This window comes from Heterocephalus glaber, unplaced genomic scaffold, assembly GCF_053883595.1.
Source record: "Heterocephalus glaber isolate CG9 unplaced genomic scaffold, H.glaber_assembly_v1.0 deba00000331, whole genome shotgun sequence".
Lineage (NCBI taxonomy): Eukaryota > Metazoa > Chordata > Mammalia > Rodentia > Bathyergidae > Heterocephalus > Heterocephalus glaber.
The window spans coordinates 28323658-28342287 of NW_028258142.1; the positions used below are offsets into that span (position 1 = coordinate 28323658).

General features: G+C 34.6%; 1 protein-coding gene and 1 pseudogene across 8 annotated transcripts in view; both read right to left on the bottom strand.

Annotated features, from left to right (window-relative positions):
• The window catches only part of Dcc (DCC netrin 1 receptor), a 1202110-nt gene that overhangs the window by 133010 nt on the left and 1050470 nt on the right, over positions 1 to 18630 (bottom strand). The gene's annotated exons all lie outside the window — the stretch shown is intronic.
• Positions 388 to 5825, bottom strand: LOC147830077 (prefoldin subunit 4 pseudogene; annotated as a pseudogene).

An 18630-nucleotide genomic window follows, 5' to 3' on the forward strand; every position in this document is an offset into this window, starting at 1 on the left:
ATGAGTTAAACACATATAATATTATCATAATGAATTTCAAATGAATTAATCATTAATTATTATCAGATCCCATTGTTTGGGAGTACACTTGACAATTATGACAGTAATTTTATTTTTTGTATTTGCTGAAATGTTGCAGACATGTAGCCTTGAAAAATTTATCAATTTTTTCTGCAAAATAAAGTATAGCAGTATTTTCTTATTTTAATTTACTGATTTAACCATACTTGAATAGTGTGGAAGTTTATAGATATCCATGGGAATTATTTTCCATTGTGGATATTCTGAGTGATTCCACAAATCACAAATTAAATCTTTAAGATTTTTGCCCTTGTTTGGCCAATCTTTTTATTGAACATATCAATTTTTAATACAGGAGGCTGCAGAAATACATAATAACTCTGAACATCCAAAATGGATGGCTTTTGGCCAGCACTGCCTCTGTGACCAGAAAAATGGGGAATAAATGCACAATCATTGATTATAGGGATTGTTGTCAAAGACAAGGAAGAGGTAATCAGGAGAAGCCTTGGTTCATGTTCCCGAGAGACTTGGTGGGTAAGAGAGCCATTATTTTAAGAGATTTTGTTGAATCTTCCATGAAGAGATGAATGTTGACCGCAGGGGAGAGGGAACAAACCAAGAGATATGCAGCATCTCCTCAGGGTTAGACCAAAGCACTATACTTGGTAAGAGAGCCAGAGAGAAGAACATCATTATTTTTAATTAATATTTTGTGTGAGTTAAATGCCAGTGGCATGTGCCAGGTTGACAGCCCATAGTCTTTTATTCATTATGTACATCAGTCCATGGCCTCATCCATGCCAAGTGCTTGTCAGAGCCCATGTCCCTTCATCTTTTTTCTTTCTCTGTTAACACTGCCAATAAAACAATTAGAGAAAATTAGAGGAGTTGCTGTTTCCTAACGCAGACACCTGCTCATTGCAACAAACCAGAGCTACTACATTCTCAGAAGAGAGGCCACTACTTGCTGTCAGATGCTAAATGTTACTGGACACCTTTGACCCTACTGGACCTGAACTGTTTAATTAAGTTTAATGGGTGGACAGTAGACACAACTGATTGCATTGATCTTTAGAGGATGAACAATTCATATTTGAGGAAGATGCAATTTATGTAATACATTCAGTTCTACTTCATTACGTATCTGCCTTTGTAAATTTAACTAATGGCTAATCTAGTACCCTAATAAAGATTTTCTTTTATTTTTCCCTTTCCCAGGAGCACAGTCCAAACAATGGTCAGATTATAACATGATTTGGTCATTAACCAGTCTTGTAGCTACCAGCCAGTCCCCTAGTCAGTGTGAGAAAGTATACCAGTCCAGAAAGAAAAATTAAGGTAAAATTTCTTTAATCTACTTAGGTTTAGTATCAGGAAGGAAATCAGGTTAAAAAAAAACCTTAAAAAATATTTCATTGCTCAGCAGATAGAAAGTGCTTAACAAATGTATGCTGAGTTGATAAATGCATAAGATATAGAAAGACCGTCTTTCTCATTGGAGGTCAAATAGCTAGTCCTCCCTAGTCAATTTGAACACAGACCTCAGAATTTTTTGATCCAACATTGTACCTCCTAATATCTATGACTTCATTCATGGAAGATGGATCCAAAGATGGTGCAAATTTCCTTCTTGGCCTTGTATATTTACACTCAAGCCTTCTTTGTGCATGCATATTTTTACTCAAAATTATCATCTAGCATTTTTTGTCTATTAGATATTGTCATGCATTTTCCAGGGTGTGTAAATATTTTTACCTTCTCTCCAAAGTAAAAAGCCGCCTTATTTTCTCTGATGATTTTTTTTTTTAATGAAACTATGTTGGTGGTTTAAAAAAAATCAGAGCAAAGTGTTCTGGAATTTGGGGAGTTTGTGGAGATGGTGGAAGGTTTGCTGAATACTTTGATGACAAGTCTGAAGGAAAAGAGTGAAATGGCCAAATGTATGGGAACAGTTCAAAGTGGTTACAGCATAGTACATGCTGCAAATACAATGTGAAGACAGTGGTAACAACTCTTTTCCTATTCCTTCTCTTTCTCCACGTATTAATACATATGGCATGCTCCATTAGACTTTGTTTAACACAATTCACTACTTTATTTACTCCTTACCTTAATCCAGTACATGGCATAGAGAATGTACTAAATAGTTTTAGCGATATAAAAATTGTACATATTTGTGTACATCATGATGCTTTGTAATATGTATACATTGAGCAATGCTCCAATCAGAGCAAATATATCTCCCTAAACATTTACCATTTCTTTATGTTACAAACACCCAAAATCCTTTTTGGTTCCGCTTTTCTGAGATACATGGTAAATTTTCATTATCTATATAGTTACCTTACTGTGCCATGGAACACAAGAGCTCATTTCTCCTGTGTAACTGTAACTGAGGGAGAGATGGAGAAATATTGATCAATGGGTAATAAATGCTTGTTGAATGGATGAATGACTATCATCTTTTTATAGTAAGTGATAGAATGTCTAATTCCAAAGCTCAGCCTCTTATTCTCTGTACTACTTGTCTTTTATCATCTAAGAGATGGTGAATTAACATTTTGACCAAGTGTCAAACTCTGCTTTTAGGGAAATTGATTTCCCAGAACTATGTAGTCCAAGAAAAATGGAAAAGATGTTGAAAGCAGGTATACTTCAGAGGCTATTGCAATTGTCTAGACAAAGATCACAAGTACCTGACTGACGTGCTACGGAATGAATGGAGAGCAAAAGATTTTTGCAACATTATTTGTGGATATATTTGAAGGGGCGGTGGAGAATGAAAAAATAGAGAATGACTTCAGATGTTGCCTCTGATAGTGAGATGAAATCTTTGTAAGGTCTAGGAAATGATAAGGAAGAGAAGACATTTCTGCTCTGTCATCTTGGGTATAGGGAAGAAGAGCTATCACAGATAGAAGTCACTGGCTGTCAGAGCAACTCGAAGCATAGTGCATTCTTTGCTTTGAGCGGTACGAAAGTGATGCGTGTACTAAAGATACCCTTCCAAATAATTTCATCTCTATTTTTTCCATTAGATGAGCTAGTGGATTTGAGGTTATTTAGTCTCAGACTGGGGATAGTCTGCTTAGGGTTTTTGGATCTACTTTGGTGGGTGCAACCAGATTTATATGGTACCTTCCACTGTATTTAGGCAAAGCAAAGTCGTATGTACATGCTTTGGTAGTAAAAACAATTCTTCTTCAGTTATCTCAACAATGTTACAAAGTGTATAGCACAGGGATGGGCAGTTACATTTTCAAAATGGAGAAGATGAGGTCCACTTGTAAGCAACTTGGCCAGAGAAGACACAGGTAATACCTGAGAACCTAATGTGTTCTCACGTGCACTGTGCCAGGATTAGAAGGTCTGGGTTTTTCTCTGGATCTTTTTGCAGTGCACCCCTTTGCTCACCAATTATAGCAGAATGAACATTCTTCACCCGGTTTAGTTGCTTCAGTTGGTGAGGTGGGCTTTGGCCGAGCGCCCTCAGAGGCAGGGAAATGATTGAGTAAATGCTGAGGTTACAAAGTGCTGCACGTATCTTACAAATGGAGCACTTAATGAAATGATTTCTCAGCAAAGCTTTACATCAGGAAATTAGCTAGTGACATTATAACCAAACACATAGGGTTTCCTCTTTCTGTTCATAGTTCTTTTGAAAAAAATTGCTTTAAATATAGAACAAATGGGAATATTATATGACCACCTAAAGACTCAATTTATAAGAAATACAAATGCCGTTTATTTAGTGAATGCTAGTAAACAAATCATTACTTTGGTTTAAAAAGTCTGTTGAACTGACTGCTTAAGATAAATATGAAAAAAAGATAAATACGGTAAAATGAATTTTTAATCAGAAATTTTTAAATAAAGCTTTAAAAGACCAAATGGTTGCCATCTCTTCTTCGCTTCCCATTTCCTGTCTCCTTTTCCTTCACTTTGGTGTCATTCTTTTGTTACTTTCCTCACTCATTCCTTTGGGTTGCTGAGAGAAGGGAAGGAAAGAAGGAAGTAGAACATAGAAAACACAAGATGAGAAGAAAGGCTGGTAGGTGCTTTAAAAGAAGAGTGACTCGGGAAGGAGACTGGGTGTCAGGATAATGAATAGAGTGCTTGTCTGGGGCACATGGTGCCAACACTGAAATGTTTTATTGTACTAATCCTCACCAGAAACTTAGCAGGTGGTATGGTGATTATCTTGTTCCAGAGATGAGAAAAGCATAGAGCTTTTGTTTGTTTTTGTTTTTTGTTTAACTGATTTTAATAACATGACATAAAACCCCTAGAATTGATATAATCATCATGCAAAATACATAGATGAATACTGTCTTCTTTTAAAAATATAAAATAAATAAGCAAGATGTGAAAATAGGCAAGTTTCCACTAAATAAATGAAAACTTTAAAGAAAGAAAGTTTTCCTTTCCATGTCATTTGAAGGGAAATTATCATATTTAAACAACATTCAAGTTTATTAAACAAATTTAAAAAGGTATTATAAAATGTTTAACTTTCATCAGCTTCAAGGTTTATGTTGCTGCCGAATTTTGCATATAACTGAACTTTCAAATCTGCTAACACCCGCTGTATTGATTCTACTCTGGATTCTAAGGCATCGATTTCTTCTTGCAAATTTTTCTTTGCTTCTTCTAACATGTCTTGTGTTTCTTCTTGAGAATGGCTAATGAAAATGTCACCAATCTGGTAAGGTATCATTAAGCTGTCATCTGCGAGCATGATGTCGTCACAAGCATCTCCTAAATTCTGGAGTTGTTTCTTTTTCACTTCTATTTCTTCTGTTAGCTCTGTGATTCTACTCGTATTCCGCGCAAATTTATTTATCTTTTGTTGATCTTCGAAAGTAACATTGACTTCTGCAGCCGCCTTCTTCATGGTGGCCGCCATCTTGGGACTCAGCATAGAGCTTTAAGAAGGAATATTTAGACTCAAAGCCAGTTCATCCTACTTGACAGTCTTCCCATAGTTCACTTCAGAATAAAGTCTAAGACAGCAACATCAGGAGGGCCAGGATAGCTGTACTCTCTTTGAAATGAAAACTAGAAATAATGACAGGATACAGAAATACATTGGGGGCTTCCCTATGATGCCCCACTTTAAGCAACTCTAAATTGAATGGTTCATTCTCACATATTTTCCCCTAACATTATGGTATATTACTTTGGTCTTGCCTTTTCCTTCAGCAAGAATCTGAAACTATGTGAGAGTGTGTGTGTGTGTGTGTACGAGTGTGCATATTGTGTGTATTGAACTTCACTGTTCTGCTCCCTGATTTCATTTGTTTTGTTAATGGTAATCTTTAATTACCAAGGATACCAATTAGATGAGACTCAAGTAACCTGTAACCTTCATGCATAGACGTAATGTGTCTTTATTTAGGATCACGGTTGTCATTTCTTTGGCACTATTGCTTCTCTTTTCTGAATTACTCGCAGGTGAAACCAAAATTTAAAGTAATTCACTAAATACTATGAAAAATCATTGCCCCTTGTTACTTCTTGAGAAAACGTAAATATCCTGCATGTGTTCTGTCCATGTAGTAGTTACTAGCCACATGCAGCTGCTGAGGACTTAATATGTGAGGATTTTTTTCATTTTATTCAATTTTAATTAATGTCAACTGCCACATAAGGACAGTGGCTTCCGTGTCAACTAGCACACCTACATGAAAACTCTGCTTACCATTCCCTCCATTGGGGTTACCATGATTGCAAAGCTTAAAGACAAGTCGTGGATGGATAAAACAAACTCAGTGTACAGAGTTGCTGCTGCAATGTTTCCATTTTTCTTTTCTAATGGAAAGTAATTTATTTCATATACATACAATGACCTTATGGCCTGGGTTGAAGTTTAATAGGTTGCTTACATTTATTATATTTGAAAGTAATAAATAAGGCATTTGCTTTATATCTAATAAAATTTCTTTAATACATCATAATTATTTCTAGTCTCATAGCAATATAATTGCCTCAATTGATGAAACTGCCAGGCACGCATGGTTTCCAATCCTGTGTCTAAACTGTGAAGTTGTTGCTCATTTGAATATACTATATATTCAGCTCAGGAAAATATGGCTAGATGGAAAAAAACTTCATTAATAATGAAAAAGACATTAAACTGAGGATAATTTTAAGGTATCTGTAAAATAGAACCCATTTTTAGCTCATGCTTTAAAAAAACATGATAAATTAAAGTTAGAATAATTATATTAAAGACATGGCAACAATAATAACTACCTATGATATTTGACACAAAGAATACAGCATGAGGCCATGTGATCATAAATAAATATAGCTTCTGGCCTAAGGTCCTAAGAAAGTCAATCAGTGTTTTAATTAGCCACTTGGATTATTTTGGGAGAGTAAGAGAGATACTAAAAAAAAAGAAAAGAATTATATTCTTCCAAAAAGTAAACAAATGTCACTATCAGTAGCAAAACTGAATATATCTTTGGTAAAAAAAAATTCGTAGTAAAAAATACTTTCAACATGAGGAAACAAAGAAATTAAAAGCACAAAAGACTTATGGGACCCAAAACAATATACTGAATCATAACATTCAACATTCCTTATATATATATTTAGATTGTAAAAGAGACTTTTTTCCAAAATTGCTTTATGTTGACCTCGATTTTAATATAGTTGCAAGTTTGTGAAATTTTGCTATTAAGACTACAAAGAAAACAAATGACTTATTCAGTTGTGGGGAGACAAGTATTTACTTAGGATGAACATTATTTGCTCTCATTTTCAGTGAGAACTGGAAAGAGGAAGGGAACATTTAGATCTGTCAAATTAAAAGGAGCCCAAAACTAGAATGGGTAGGACTTTACTGATTCTCAAGGCCCCCGGCTTAACAGTGAGAACTGCAAAGCTTTTGAAGTCAAGGCTCAGAATGACAGATTTTTTTCAGATTTCTCTTCAAAGAGGTACAAAAGAGTGGAAAGGCCATAGCCAATGAGATTGACACATTTGTACTAGAAATAAATTTATAGCTACTTAAAAGATAAATATTCTTGAGCAGTTTCCTAAACTCCTCTATTCTCACTGTTTTCTCCTTATTTAATTTGTGCAGGTGAATTGTATTGTCTCCACTTAATATATGTACTATTGATATAATATTTTAATTAACTAGACACTGGGTCAACATTGAATAGTATTTGTTTTATTAGGATGATCTATAATAAATAATGCCACTTCTTATGCTATTCTTTGTAAACTTATGAAAGATTTGTTCACTTTTGTTTTTCAGGTTCCTAACTTTCTCACTGTTCCCTAATTCTTTCACTTATTGATTGACTGCAGTGCTGGGAAGGGAAGTGTCCATGCTGGACAAGTACTCTATCATCCAGCTCCACTCAGGCCCTCTGCCTACAAAAATCAACATCCTGATGTAGGTTGATCAAGAATAATTTTCTTTCACCACTTCCATGCCAGTGCATCACACTGAGAATCACAGCTCATCTGCCACTTTGTGAGGAAACACAGCCAGGATTCTAACTAGTCAGGATATTTCCTTCTGCTACCTAGGAGTCCTACTCCTCTGAAGTCTGCAGACTGAGATTATACTTTTGACAAAATGACAAGGTTCTAGAGTGACTTATAAGGCAAATAGATGTCTCTGGTGTTACCTGGATATTTTGAGCACCTTATTTAAGGGAGAAAAGGAACAAAGTTTCAGACAAGCTGCAAATAAAGAGATGATCTCATCATTTTTAAGAATTTTAAAAAAATTTTACCAGAAATTTCATTTTATTACATATTGCTTATCTTTTTTTTTGAGACAGGGTCTTGCTATGTAGTTGAGGCTGGGCTTTAACTCTCTATGTAGCCCAGGCTGGCCTCAAACTCATGGCAATCTCCTGCCTCAGCCTTTCAAGGCCTGGGATTACAGGGATTTGCTACCACACTTGGCTGCTTATTTATATATATATATCTATATATCTATATATATGATATAGATATGATATATATCATATTTATATATGATTTGCCCTTGAGTCAAACCCAACAACAAAAATTTTCAATTAAAAATGGTACATTATAATTTCTAGAAGCCTTTCCCAACAAAGTTTTTCAAAAGACACTATAAATAAATAGCAATACCACTGGAATAAATAATATCCTATGGAAATGAGGGATATTAGGCAATACTGATTTGGTTTCTATGCTACAAATTTTATTCATTTGGTTAAGCATGAATCATATGATAGGAAATTATAGTTAATGAGAAAATAAAACAAATGGAAACAAGCATATGATCATCTCAATTTAGGCAGAAACATATTCACACAATTCAACATTTTCTCATAAAGAAGACATTAAAAAACCTAAGAACATAGGGAATCTACTTCAGTATAATAAAAGCCATGTATGAAGCATCCACAGCAATTATTATACTCAATTTTGAAAGACTGAAAGCTTCTCCAATGTTGTGAACAAGATATTATATTCAAGAGGTACTGCAGGTTCTAGCAAGAGTACTTAGGAAAGAAAAAGAAATAAAGTGACTCCAAATCAGAAATGATGAAGTGAAATTATCATTGTTCATAGATAATAACCCCTTATATATATAAAAAAATTCAAGATTTAAGAAAAATTCTGTTACAGGAAATAAATAAATTCAGTGAAATAGCAAGACTCAAATTCAACACTGAAATAACAGGTGCATTGCTACATGGTAACAATAAACACTCTAGAAAAGAAAATTATGAGACCAGTTCCATTTACAATACTATCAGAAAAAAATAAAATATTTAGCAATTGACAAAGGAAGTGAGACTTGTCAGTGGAAACTACAAAATATTCAAGAAAGAAATTTAAAAAGATATAAATAATTAGAAACACCTTCCATGTTCAAAGACTAAATGACTTAATATGGGTAAGATGTCAATAATACCCAAAGTGATCTACAATTTCAATGGAACTCTTATCACAATTCCAGAGAGGACTTTTCAAACTACAAAATACATGTTACAATTCAGATGGAATTTCAAGGGGCCGTAAGGACAAAATATATTGAAAAAGAAGAATAAAGCTGAATTACTCATACTTTGTGGTTTTAAAAAACATTACAAAGCTATAGTAATGAAAGTAGTATGATCCTGGAATAAAGATAGATATATAGATCAATGGAATAGAATGGAGAGCCCACAAATAAACTCTTACATGTAACTTTAAATGATTTTTAAGGAGGATTCCAAGGTCATTCAATGAGAAAATGCCAGTCTTTCAATAAATGGTGCAGGAAAAATTTGGATATTCATATCCAAAATCCATATGAAAAAGAATCAAACTGAACCCTTACCTAAACCAATATACAAAAGTTAATTCCAATTGGATCCAAGACTTAAATGAAATTCATAATACTAAAAACTCTTAAAAGAGAAAAACTTGAAGACATTGGATTCAGCAATGATTTATTGGATATATCATCAAAGGGGTAGTTCACAAAAAAAAATAGGCACTTGAGACTTCATGAAAATTTTAAAAATTGGTAAATCAGAAGAAAATACCAGCAGAGTAAAAGACAAGTAGTGCAGGAGAAAATATTTACAAGTCATGTATGTGATAAAAAATCAATAAAGAATATACAGAGACCTCTTAAAATTCAGCAACAAAAAGCAAACCATGTGATTCAAAAGTAGACAAAACAGTCAGTAAGCATTTCTCCAAAGAGGATATACAAATGACCAAGTAGTAAACGAAAAGGTTGTCAGCACTGCTAATTATTAGAGAAATGCAAAGCAAAACTATGATTAGACACCTTATTATTCTTATCAGGATAGCTACTATTTTTTTTAAAAATGTAGAAGTTTTAGCAAGGATGCAGAAAAATTCAAACCCTTGTGCGCTGTTGGTAGAAAAATGGTGCAGCTACTATGGAAACTAATGTGGTAGTTCCTCCAAAAATTAAAGATAGAATTATCTTATGATCCACCAATTCTACTTCTGGGCACATAACCAAAAGAACTGAAAGCAGAATCTCAAATATTTATGTGTCCTTGTTCATTGCAGCATTTTTTACAGTTGCTAAAATATTAAAGCAACTCAAGTGTCTACTGAGGATTAAAAACATAGTATCTACAAACACTGGAATACTATTCAGCATTAAAAAGGAGGAAAATTTTGACATTCTACAACATGGGCCAATCTTCAGGACATTTGCCTAAGTAAAGCCAAGCACACAAAGGAAAAAGCAAACACCTCTGTGATTTCACTAAGGTACAGAAAGAAACATACTCTATGTTCTCACTCATTTGTGGAAGTAGGAAAAGTTAGTTACATGAAGGAAAAAAATAGAATAGAAGTTATTAGAGGCTAGGGAGCAGAGGGGGGTAGAGAAAGGCTGGATAATGAATATTAAAATACCATTAGAAGGGGAGCATATCTTGATGATCTGTAACACAATAGAATAGCTAAACTATACGATTTAAGCATATACTTTAGAATAACTAGAGAAGATTTTAAAGGTTGCCAACACTGAAATTATCTTTTAGGAGATATAAATGCTGATTACTCTGATTTGATCATTACGCATCACATATATACATCACATTATAAAAACTGTATAAAATTATAACTAAAATATACCAAATAAAATTAAAGAGAAGGTAATAGAGAATACAGAGGAACCGGGATGGGGGAGGAGAAACAGGAGTTCTTATTTTATAGGTATAGCATTTCCATTTCACAAAATGAAAAGAGTTCTAGAGATTGGTGATGGTGCTGATTGTACAACATTAGGAGTGAAATTAAAAACACTGAACTGTGTGGAAAAAAATCTTCACCTGCTTTTCCTCAGACAAAGGTCTACTATCTCGAATCTATAAAGAACTTAAAAAGATCGGACCTCCCAAATTTAAAGACCCAATCCAAAAATGGGCATCTGAAATGAACAGATACTTCGCAGACAAAGAAGTAGAAATGGCAAATAAATACATGAAAAAATGTTCAACATCACTGGTCATTCGAGAGATGCAAATGAAAACAATGCTGAGATTCCACCCCACTCCAGAAAAAATGGCTGCTATCATGAAATCAACCAATAACAAATGCTGGCGGGGCTGTGGGGAAAGAGGAACCCTGCTCCACTGCTGGTGGGAGTGTAGACTGGTGCAAGCACTGTGGAAATCAGTATGGAGATACCTCAAAGAACTAGGACTGGAAGTCCCATTTGACCCCACTATTCCACTGCTGGGAATCTTCCCCAAAGAATTAAAAGAATCATACCACAGTGATGTATGAGCACCCATGTTCATAGCAGCACAGTTTGTGATAGCTAAAACTTGGAAACAGCCCAAGTGCCCATCAACTGGAGACTGAATCAAGAAAATGTGGTTTTTTAAAAAATGGAGTACTACTCAGCCATAAAAAATGAGAAATCAGAGACATTTATAGCTAAGTGGATGCACATTGAGGTGATACTCTTAAGTGAAATAAATAGGACACACATGTATAAATACTGAATTGTTTCTCTGGTGTGAGAAACTGGAAGTGTAAATAAGGACTAAATGTATAATAGGTAATGTGAAACAGGAAGAAAAGGGGCAAAGGGGAAGGAAGTGGGAGGGCTAGGGGAAAGGATAGAAGGGAATGGGATTAATATGAGAAAATGGAAAAATAGGAACAAAATCTTTGTAAATAGGGAGGAATGGAGGGGTTGGAGGGCTGGGCAAGGGTGAAAAATAAGAACCAAGAGAGATTATGTAAAGGTGCAAATTTCCAATGATGAATGTCATTATATTGTATACCTAAAATGTACCAATGATTAGAATGAATAATCGATAATGTAAAATAGGAAGAAAAGGTCCAAAGGGGTAGGGGTAGTGGGAGGGGTAGGGGAAAGGAAAGAAGGGAAAGGAAAAATGCTGAGAAATGGAAAAATTGGAAATAAAGGCTTTGTAAATAGGGAAGGGCGGAGGGGGTGAAGGGAGGGCTAGGAATAGGGAAAAAATAAGAACCAAGATGCATTAAGTAAAGGTACAATTCCCAATGAGAAATGTAATTGTGTTGTATACCTAAAATGTACCAATAAAAGATCAACAACAACAATAAAAAACACTGAACTTCTTATGTCTACTTTTTAATTGGGTTGTCTATTAATGATCTGTAAGAGTTCTTTATATATTCTGGTCATAGGTTATATGCATTGTAAATATGGTCTGTTTAAGGACTACTTTTCATTTTAATGACGTCAGTTTAAGTTCTAAATTTTGATGGAATCTCATTTATCAATTTTTTTCTTTTATACATCATGTTTTTTGTAACCTAGGTAGTTCTTGCCTACCCTAAATTCATAAACATTTTCCCTTATAATTTCTTCTTAAAGTTTTATACTTTTAGGCTTTCATATTTAGGTTCATAGACCCCTTCAAGTTATTTTCATGTATGGAAATACAGGGTTGAGGTTAATTTTTTATATATAGATACCAGGTGTTCTAGTGCCGTTTGCTGAAAACACTATCTCTTCCTCGGCTCTTGAATTGAGTTTATACTCTACAAAACGCTAATGTTAAATAATCTTTCAAAACTCAGTGGACCATATATGTGTGGTTCTATTTCTAGATTCTCTGTTTTATTCAAATTATCTATATGTCTTTCCTTACAACAACACTGCCTTGATTACTGTAGCTTTAGAAGAAGTCTTAAAATTAGGTACTAAGCATCTTCCAACACTGTTTTTGTTTTTGTTTTTAACTTTTCTAGGTCCTTTGTACTACATAAGTTTTAAATTTCAATATCCAATTCTTCATTTATAGCACATATACACAGACCTGAATTTTTATATATACTTTGTGTTTTCTAATCCTGCTAAATTCAAAAACAAGTTCTAGGGACCCCTAGAGATTTCTTAGTATTTTCTCTGTAGATGATCATTTCATCTACATATAAAGATTTTACTTCTACCTTGCCAATCCTATCCCAATTGTGTCATTTTATTGCCAGACTATTTTGGTGGGGCCTAGGTTTCAAAGTTTAATGGACAAATGAAAAGTAAGCATATCTGCCCTTGTTCCCCACCTTAAGGAGAAAGCATTGTATCTTCTCCATTCATATAAGGTGTTCTCACTGGAAGTATGGAGTACAGGTCTTTGATCTGTTGAGAAGATTCTGTTCTACTTCTAGTCTCCTGATAGCTTTTACCATGAACAGCTGTAGAATTTAGTCCAATACTTTTTCTCCAACTACTGACAGGATCATATGGCTTTTTCCTTTCCTCTGTTAAAATGATGACTTTTGGGGGTGGATCTTCCAATGCTGAACCAACACTGTCATCCCTATAACAAAACAACTTTCTACATCCTGCCAGATCTGACTTCCAATAGTTTGTTTTGTTAAACAAATTTCTATCTATGTTCATACTTTTTTCTTCTATTATCTTTATCCAGTTTTAGGATTAGCACGATGTTGAGTTCCTAAAATGAGGGGAGACGTGTTCCTTCCTTTTTCTGCTTTAATTGTTTGATATAATTTATCAGTTAAAATGTTTATGAGCCTGCTGTTGTCATATAGGTAGGTTTTCAAGCTAGGAATATACTTTCTTTAATAGGTGCTATTCAAATTTTATATTTCCTGCAGAATTAGTTTCATTAATTTGTCTTCCAAGGTACTTCTTAGAAGTTGTCTAATTTATTTCAAAAAAGATTTTTGTAATATGCTTTCTATATCCTTTATTGGTACATTTTAGGTATAAAATACAGTTACATTCATCATTGGGATCTTGTACCATTACATGAGTCTCTTGGTTCTTATTGTTTTTCCCCTTCCCCTGCCCTCCCTTCACCCCCTCCACCCTTCCCTATTTGCAAAGACCTTATTTCTATTTTTTTCTTCTCATATTTTTTCCTTTCCTTATTAAGATCTAGGAGACATTACCACAGATTTTACAGAATTTAAAAGGATCCTTTTAAATTCTGTAAAATCTGTGGTAATGTCTCCTAGATATTGATATTGTAATTTAAAAAATGTATAATTGATATTGTGTAACAGGAAGAAAAGGTCTAAAAGAGCAGGGGAATTGGGAGGGGTGGGGGAAAGGAAAGAAGGAAAGGAAAAAATATGAGAAGAGGAAACAAATGGAAACAAGGTCTTTGCAAATAGGGAAGGGTGGAGGGGGTGAAGGGAGGGCAGGGGAACGGGAGAATAAGAACCAAGATACTCATGTAATGGTATGAGATCTGAATTATGAATGTAGCTGTATTTTATGCCTAAAATGTACCAATAAACTTAATGAGAAAAAAACCACTGAACTGTACACTTTAAACAGTGAAGATGGTAATTTTATAACTTGTGTATTTTGCCATAAAAGTTTGAAAAAAAAGAGTGTAAGATTTATCTAACTGGCATATCTAGATTTTCATAAATATCAAACTACCTATGTAGTTAAGATTAAAGAAATTTTAAAAATATTTCAAACCATAAAAAAGTAAAATCCTAGAGAGTGTTCCTACTCTTGTTATCTTTGTGCAATGATTTTATTTTATGGGAATTACTTGACACGTGAGAAGTATAAACAAAGAAAATTTTGTTTTCTTTTGTGAGCATAAAAGGCTAATCCTATAATGTAAATATAAGATAATTTGGCTCAAAGTAGAAATAAAAATGTATGGAGGTAGAATTAGATTATATATTGAAACAATACAGTCATAGTTTCAAAGATGAATCAAAATACATATTTTAACTATGAAATTGTTTGTATTGGAGATTGAACCCATGGCCTAAGATGAGGTACCTCTCTAGCCCTTTCATAAAAAACAAAAATTAAGACAGGGTCTTGGTAAATTGCTAAATTGCCCAGGTGGGGCTTGAACGTGTGATTCTTCTGACTCATCCTTCCAAAGTGTTGGGATTACAGGCCTGTGCTACCATGTCTGGCTCAATAATGAAACCTGGCATACTTTTCCCCATTCCAGGATTCAGAAAAACAGATATGAATGGGGTTTGTCACACAATATCCTATTCATTAATGTACAGGCAACGCAGTTACAATGGGAGACACTGAAACACAGCAGTTAAACTGAAAAGTAAGTGACAATTTATCAATGTGTAGTCCACAGTATGTGACTTCCTTCTCTGCATCTAACTCCTGGCCATCCCTGCCAGCAAGAAGGGAAAGGATCCTGCCTGTCCGTGTGTTTTTCTGCATTCCGTCAGCTGCGAGCCCTGAGGACTGCACTGCCGTGCTGACTCACCTGTGCAGGCTCCACGTGGTCTCTAGACACAGATAACTCTAAAAGCGTTGGGCCTCACCTTTACCAGGAAAGCTAGGCATCTTGCTAAAATTCAAGTAGATGGATTTATTACTAAAATCACTGTTGTTGGAGGAAGTCAGAAGAGCCAATTCATTGAAAGTTCATTCCAGAATGGAATGAGATAATTAATAGGACATTTCAGGACAGTGGTAATTATTAATGTATGCTATCTTCTTTAATGAACATGGGATCAGGTAGAGATGAGCACTCTTATCACACTAAAGGCAGGGGCAGTTTTTCTCCTGTTCTCCCTTCCTCCTCCCCTCCCCTCCCCTCTGCTCTGCACCTCTCCTCTCCTCTCTTCTCCTTTCCGTAGCTCCAACAACTATCATAGTTCCTGAAATATTATAAACACTTAAAACTATTTATTAATGGAATGAAAAAGTAAGTGGCTAAATGAAGGCATTCAAAAGGTCACAAAATTGATTTTCAAAATGATAAAATATCTTTGCCAAGGTCAACCAGTTTATAGCTGATAGTCAGGATTCAGCCCAAATCTTTGCAGTTTTCCTCCTAAGCAATTCTCCTGCAAGAAAGTTCCTGTGATAAAACAAGCCATCTGTCTCAGAGAATCTCTTCTTCCGTAAACTGGAATATAAAACCTGTAATGACTACAGCTTTGTCAGCAAAGGATCTGTTGCATTTCTTTTGTGGAATGTGAAAAATACTCATGTTGGTCTCATAAATTTCCTGAGCAATCACCCACTATTCTCTCGGCCTTTTTGATGTCAGAGAAGTCTGTAGTTGACTGATTCTCAAATGAATAATTCTAACAAGACATTTCCACTATGCTGCATTTTTGCTTATGATTAGAAATAGTAAGTTGAACTCTGATTAATGGATATTTTAACAATGCCCAATACTAGAACACTCACATATTCTTGGTCTCATCCTTTACCCATCAGCCATAACAATTTCTGAGCTTATCCCTTCCAAAACCATTAAATCTGGTAATGGACTAAGTGGGCTGCCATCCATGGGTTTAAGTATTAATGTTCACTCAGAAAATGAAAAGTTTGCTGCTTTTTCTTTATCCTTGAAGAGAGAATTCATTGAATATTTAACAGGACAAAACTTTCATCAATATGAGAAACATCATGGTAAGGATCCACAGAAAGCAGTTTGCTTTCTATACTTTGTGCCTACATGGGAGGCGGCAAAGGTAAGAGCTCAAAAGCTTTACCTAGCATTTATACATTTTAAGAATAGGAAATAATATTTAAGGGAAACAACATTAATGTGTCAGAAATCTGGAAATATAGAGATGTTAGGATTCATTTAGTCATACATGAAAAAGAAGGGCAAGGAAGTAACTGGAAAAAATATAAAAATATTTCACCCAAATCCCCACCTTCATTCATTTTTATATTAATTATGAGGAAATAATCCATGAAGATTTAGATTTTTAAATTCTCCATGTCACTTTACATTTGAGTGACGTTTAGTAGCAAAAGCCCTCAGCATTCTTCCTCTGACCATTTTCCACTTCTTCCTTTACAAAAACAAAACAAAACAGAAACAAAAGCCCCAGGAACATTTACTGAGAAAATAACAAAAATCTATTTTCCCAGCTGACTTTGTAGATAGGTTTCCCTAAAAAAAAAGAACAAACCAGGGATGATTTCTCTTTAATTCTGAAAAAAAGAAAAATCCTTATTAAATTTGCTAAGTGATTTTATAACCTACGCCTTAATCTTTGTAAGATCCTCAACATATCTATACATCTGTCTCCGTTTGGCATTGTAGACATCAAGGTTTGGAGGGACTTCATCACGTGTCATTGGTCTCCCAGCTAAGAAAAAGTAGGCCCAGATATAGGCTAAGACCCTGATTCTAAATCTAGTCTTCTTTCTGCATAATGATAATTGGTAATATTTCCATCTTTGGCACTTGATGCATGTTGATTGAGTTGCTGATTTACAGCATTAAACTACAGCTATACTAATGCTCCAGTAACTTTATCTAATTAGATAGACTTATCAAAGTAATTCTATTTTGCAGTTATTATAATTTTAATGATCTTGAACAATTTTCTTATTATGATTTTTTGCACCTGCATTATGCATCTCACTGATAGTAATAACCAGTCTGATCACTGACTCTCGGAGAAGCATGGCAGGTCTATATTTAGACCTGTAGCAACTTTTTTTAAAAGAGAGAACAAATCTTTTTTTTTTTTTTTGGTACCGGGGATCGAACTTGGGTCCTTGCGCTTGTGAGGCAGGTGATGGAACCACTGAGCTAAATCCCTGGCCCCAACAAGTCATTTTATTTACAAGTTTTCTTGTAAGTTGTTATTGCTCAATTCAATGCCTTAGAAAAATCTACTGCAGCGTGCACAATTCTCTATATTATGGGCAATTCTGGAAAGTGGGGGAAGAGGACATAAATGTATGAGAAAGAAAATCACATATAAAGGAGAGTGGAAAAAGCTGCATTTGAGAAAAGTTCAAGGGGGCCTAATGTGAATGCAAGTGTGTGTGTGTGTGTGTGTGTGTGTGTGTGTGTGTGTGTGTGATGGGGTGCTATCAATTGAACAATTTGTCCCTTTGTTTTTCTAGGTTTTAACTGTAAGAACATATAGCTTTTCTTATCATACATTTTCAAATGGGTGGTTAAACTTTCTTCTTTGCAAATTCCTTGTTGCTTTAAAAATTCTATAGTTTTAGAAAATAATCCTGGTAGAAGAATCCCCGAAGAATTTCTCAGTTACTAAATGTCTAAGAAGTAACTCAGAATTGAGAAAATTATTTTAGAACTTCTGAGGAATGAGCTCCATTAGTCAGAAATCTTTCACAGCTGTACTTGACTTTCCAAGATAACCTGTGAAAGGGGGATAACCTGGTATACAGTACCACAGTGAGTAAGATATGCTTTGGAGTCAGATGATTTGAATCCTGGGTTATATCACTTTCTAGCTAAGAGACTCGGTACAAGTCTCTTAAGATCTCTAAGCCTCAGTTTAGTTTTATATAATTGGTGTTAATGTATCAGTGAGATGACATCAGTCAGAGCACCTTCCTCTTAGGATTAATGGGAGAATCAAGTCAATGTATACAAAATATATAGTTTGGCAAATAGTAAGTGCTCAATTAATTTTGCTCATACCATTATAATGGGCAATCTAAGCCTTCTGCTCTTTGTCATGCATGTATCAAGTTAGTTTCCTGGCTGCATAGCATATAGTAGCCTGAGAAATATTATTGGATTATTTTGTTGAACATTATTACTATGGGGTGTATGTTTAATGATACAATCAGTTTAAAGAAAATAAAATTTAGTTTTCACATTTTACAAAGCTTCATATGTTTATGACGACAGCTTATTCAGAAAA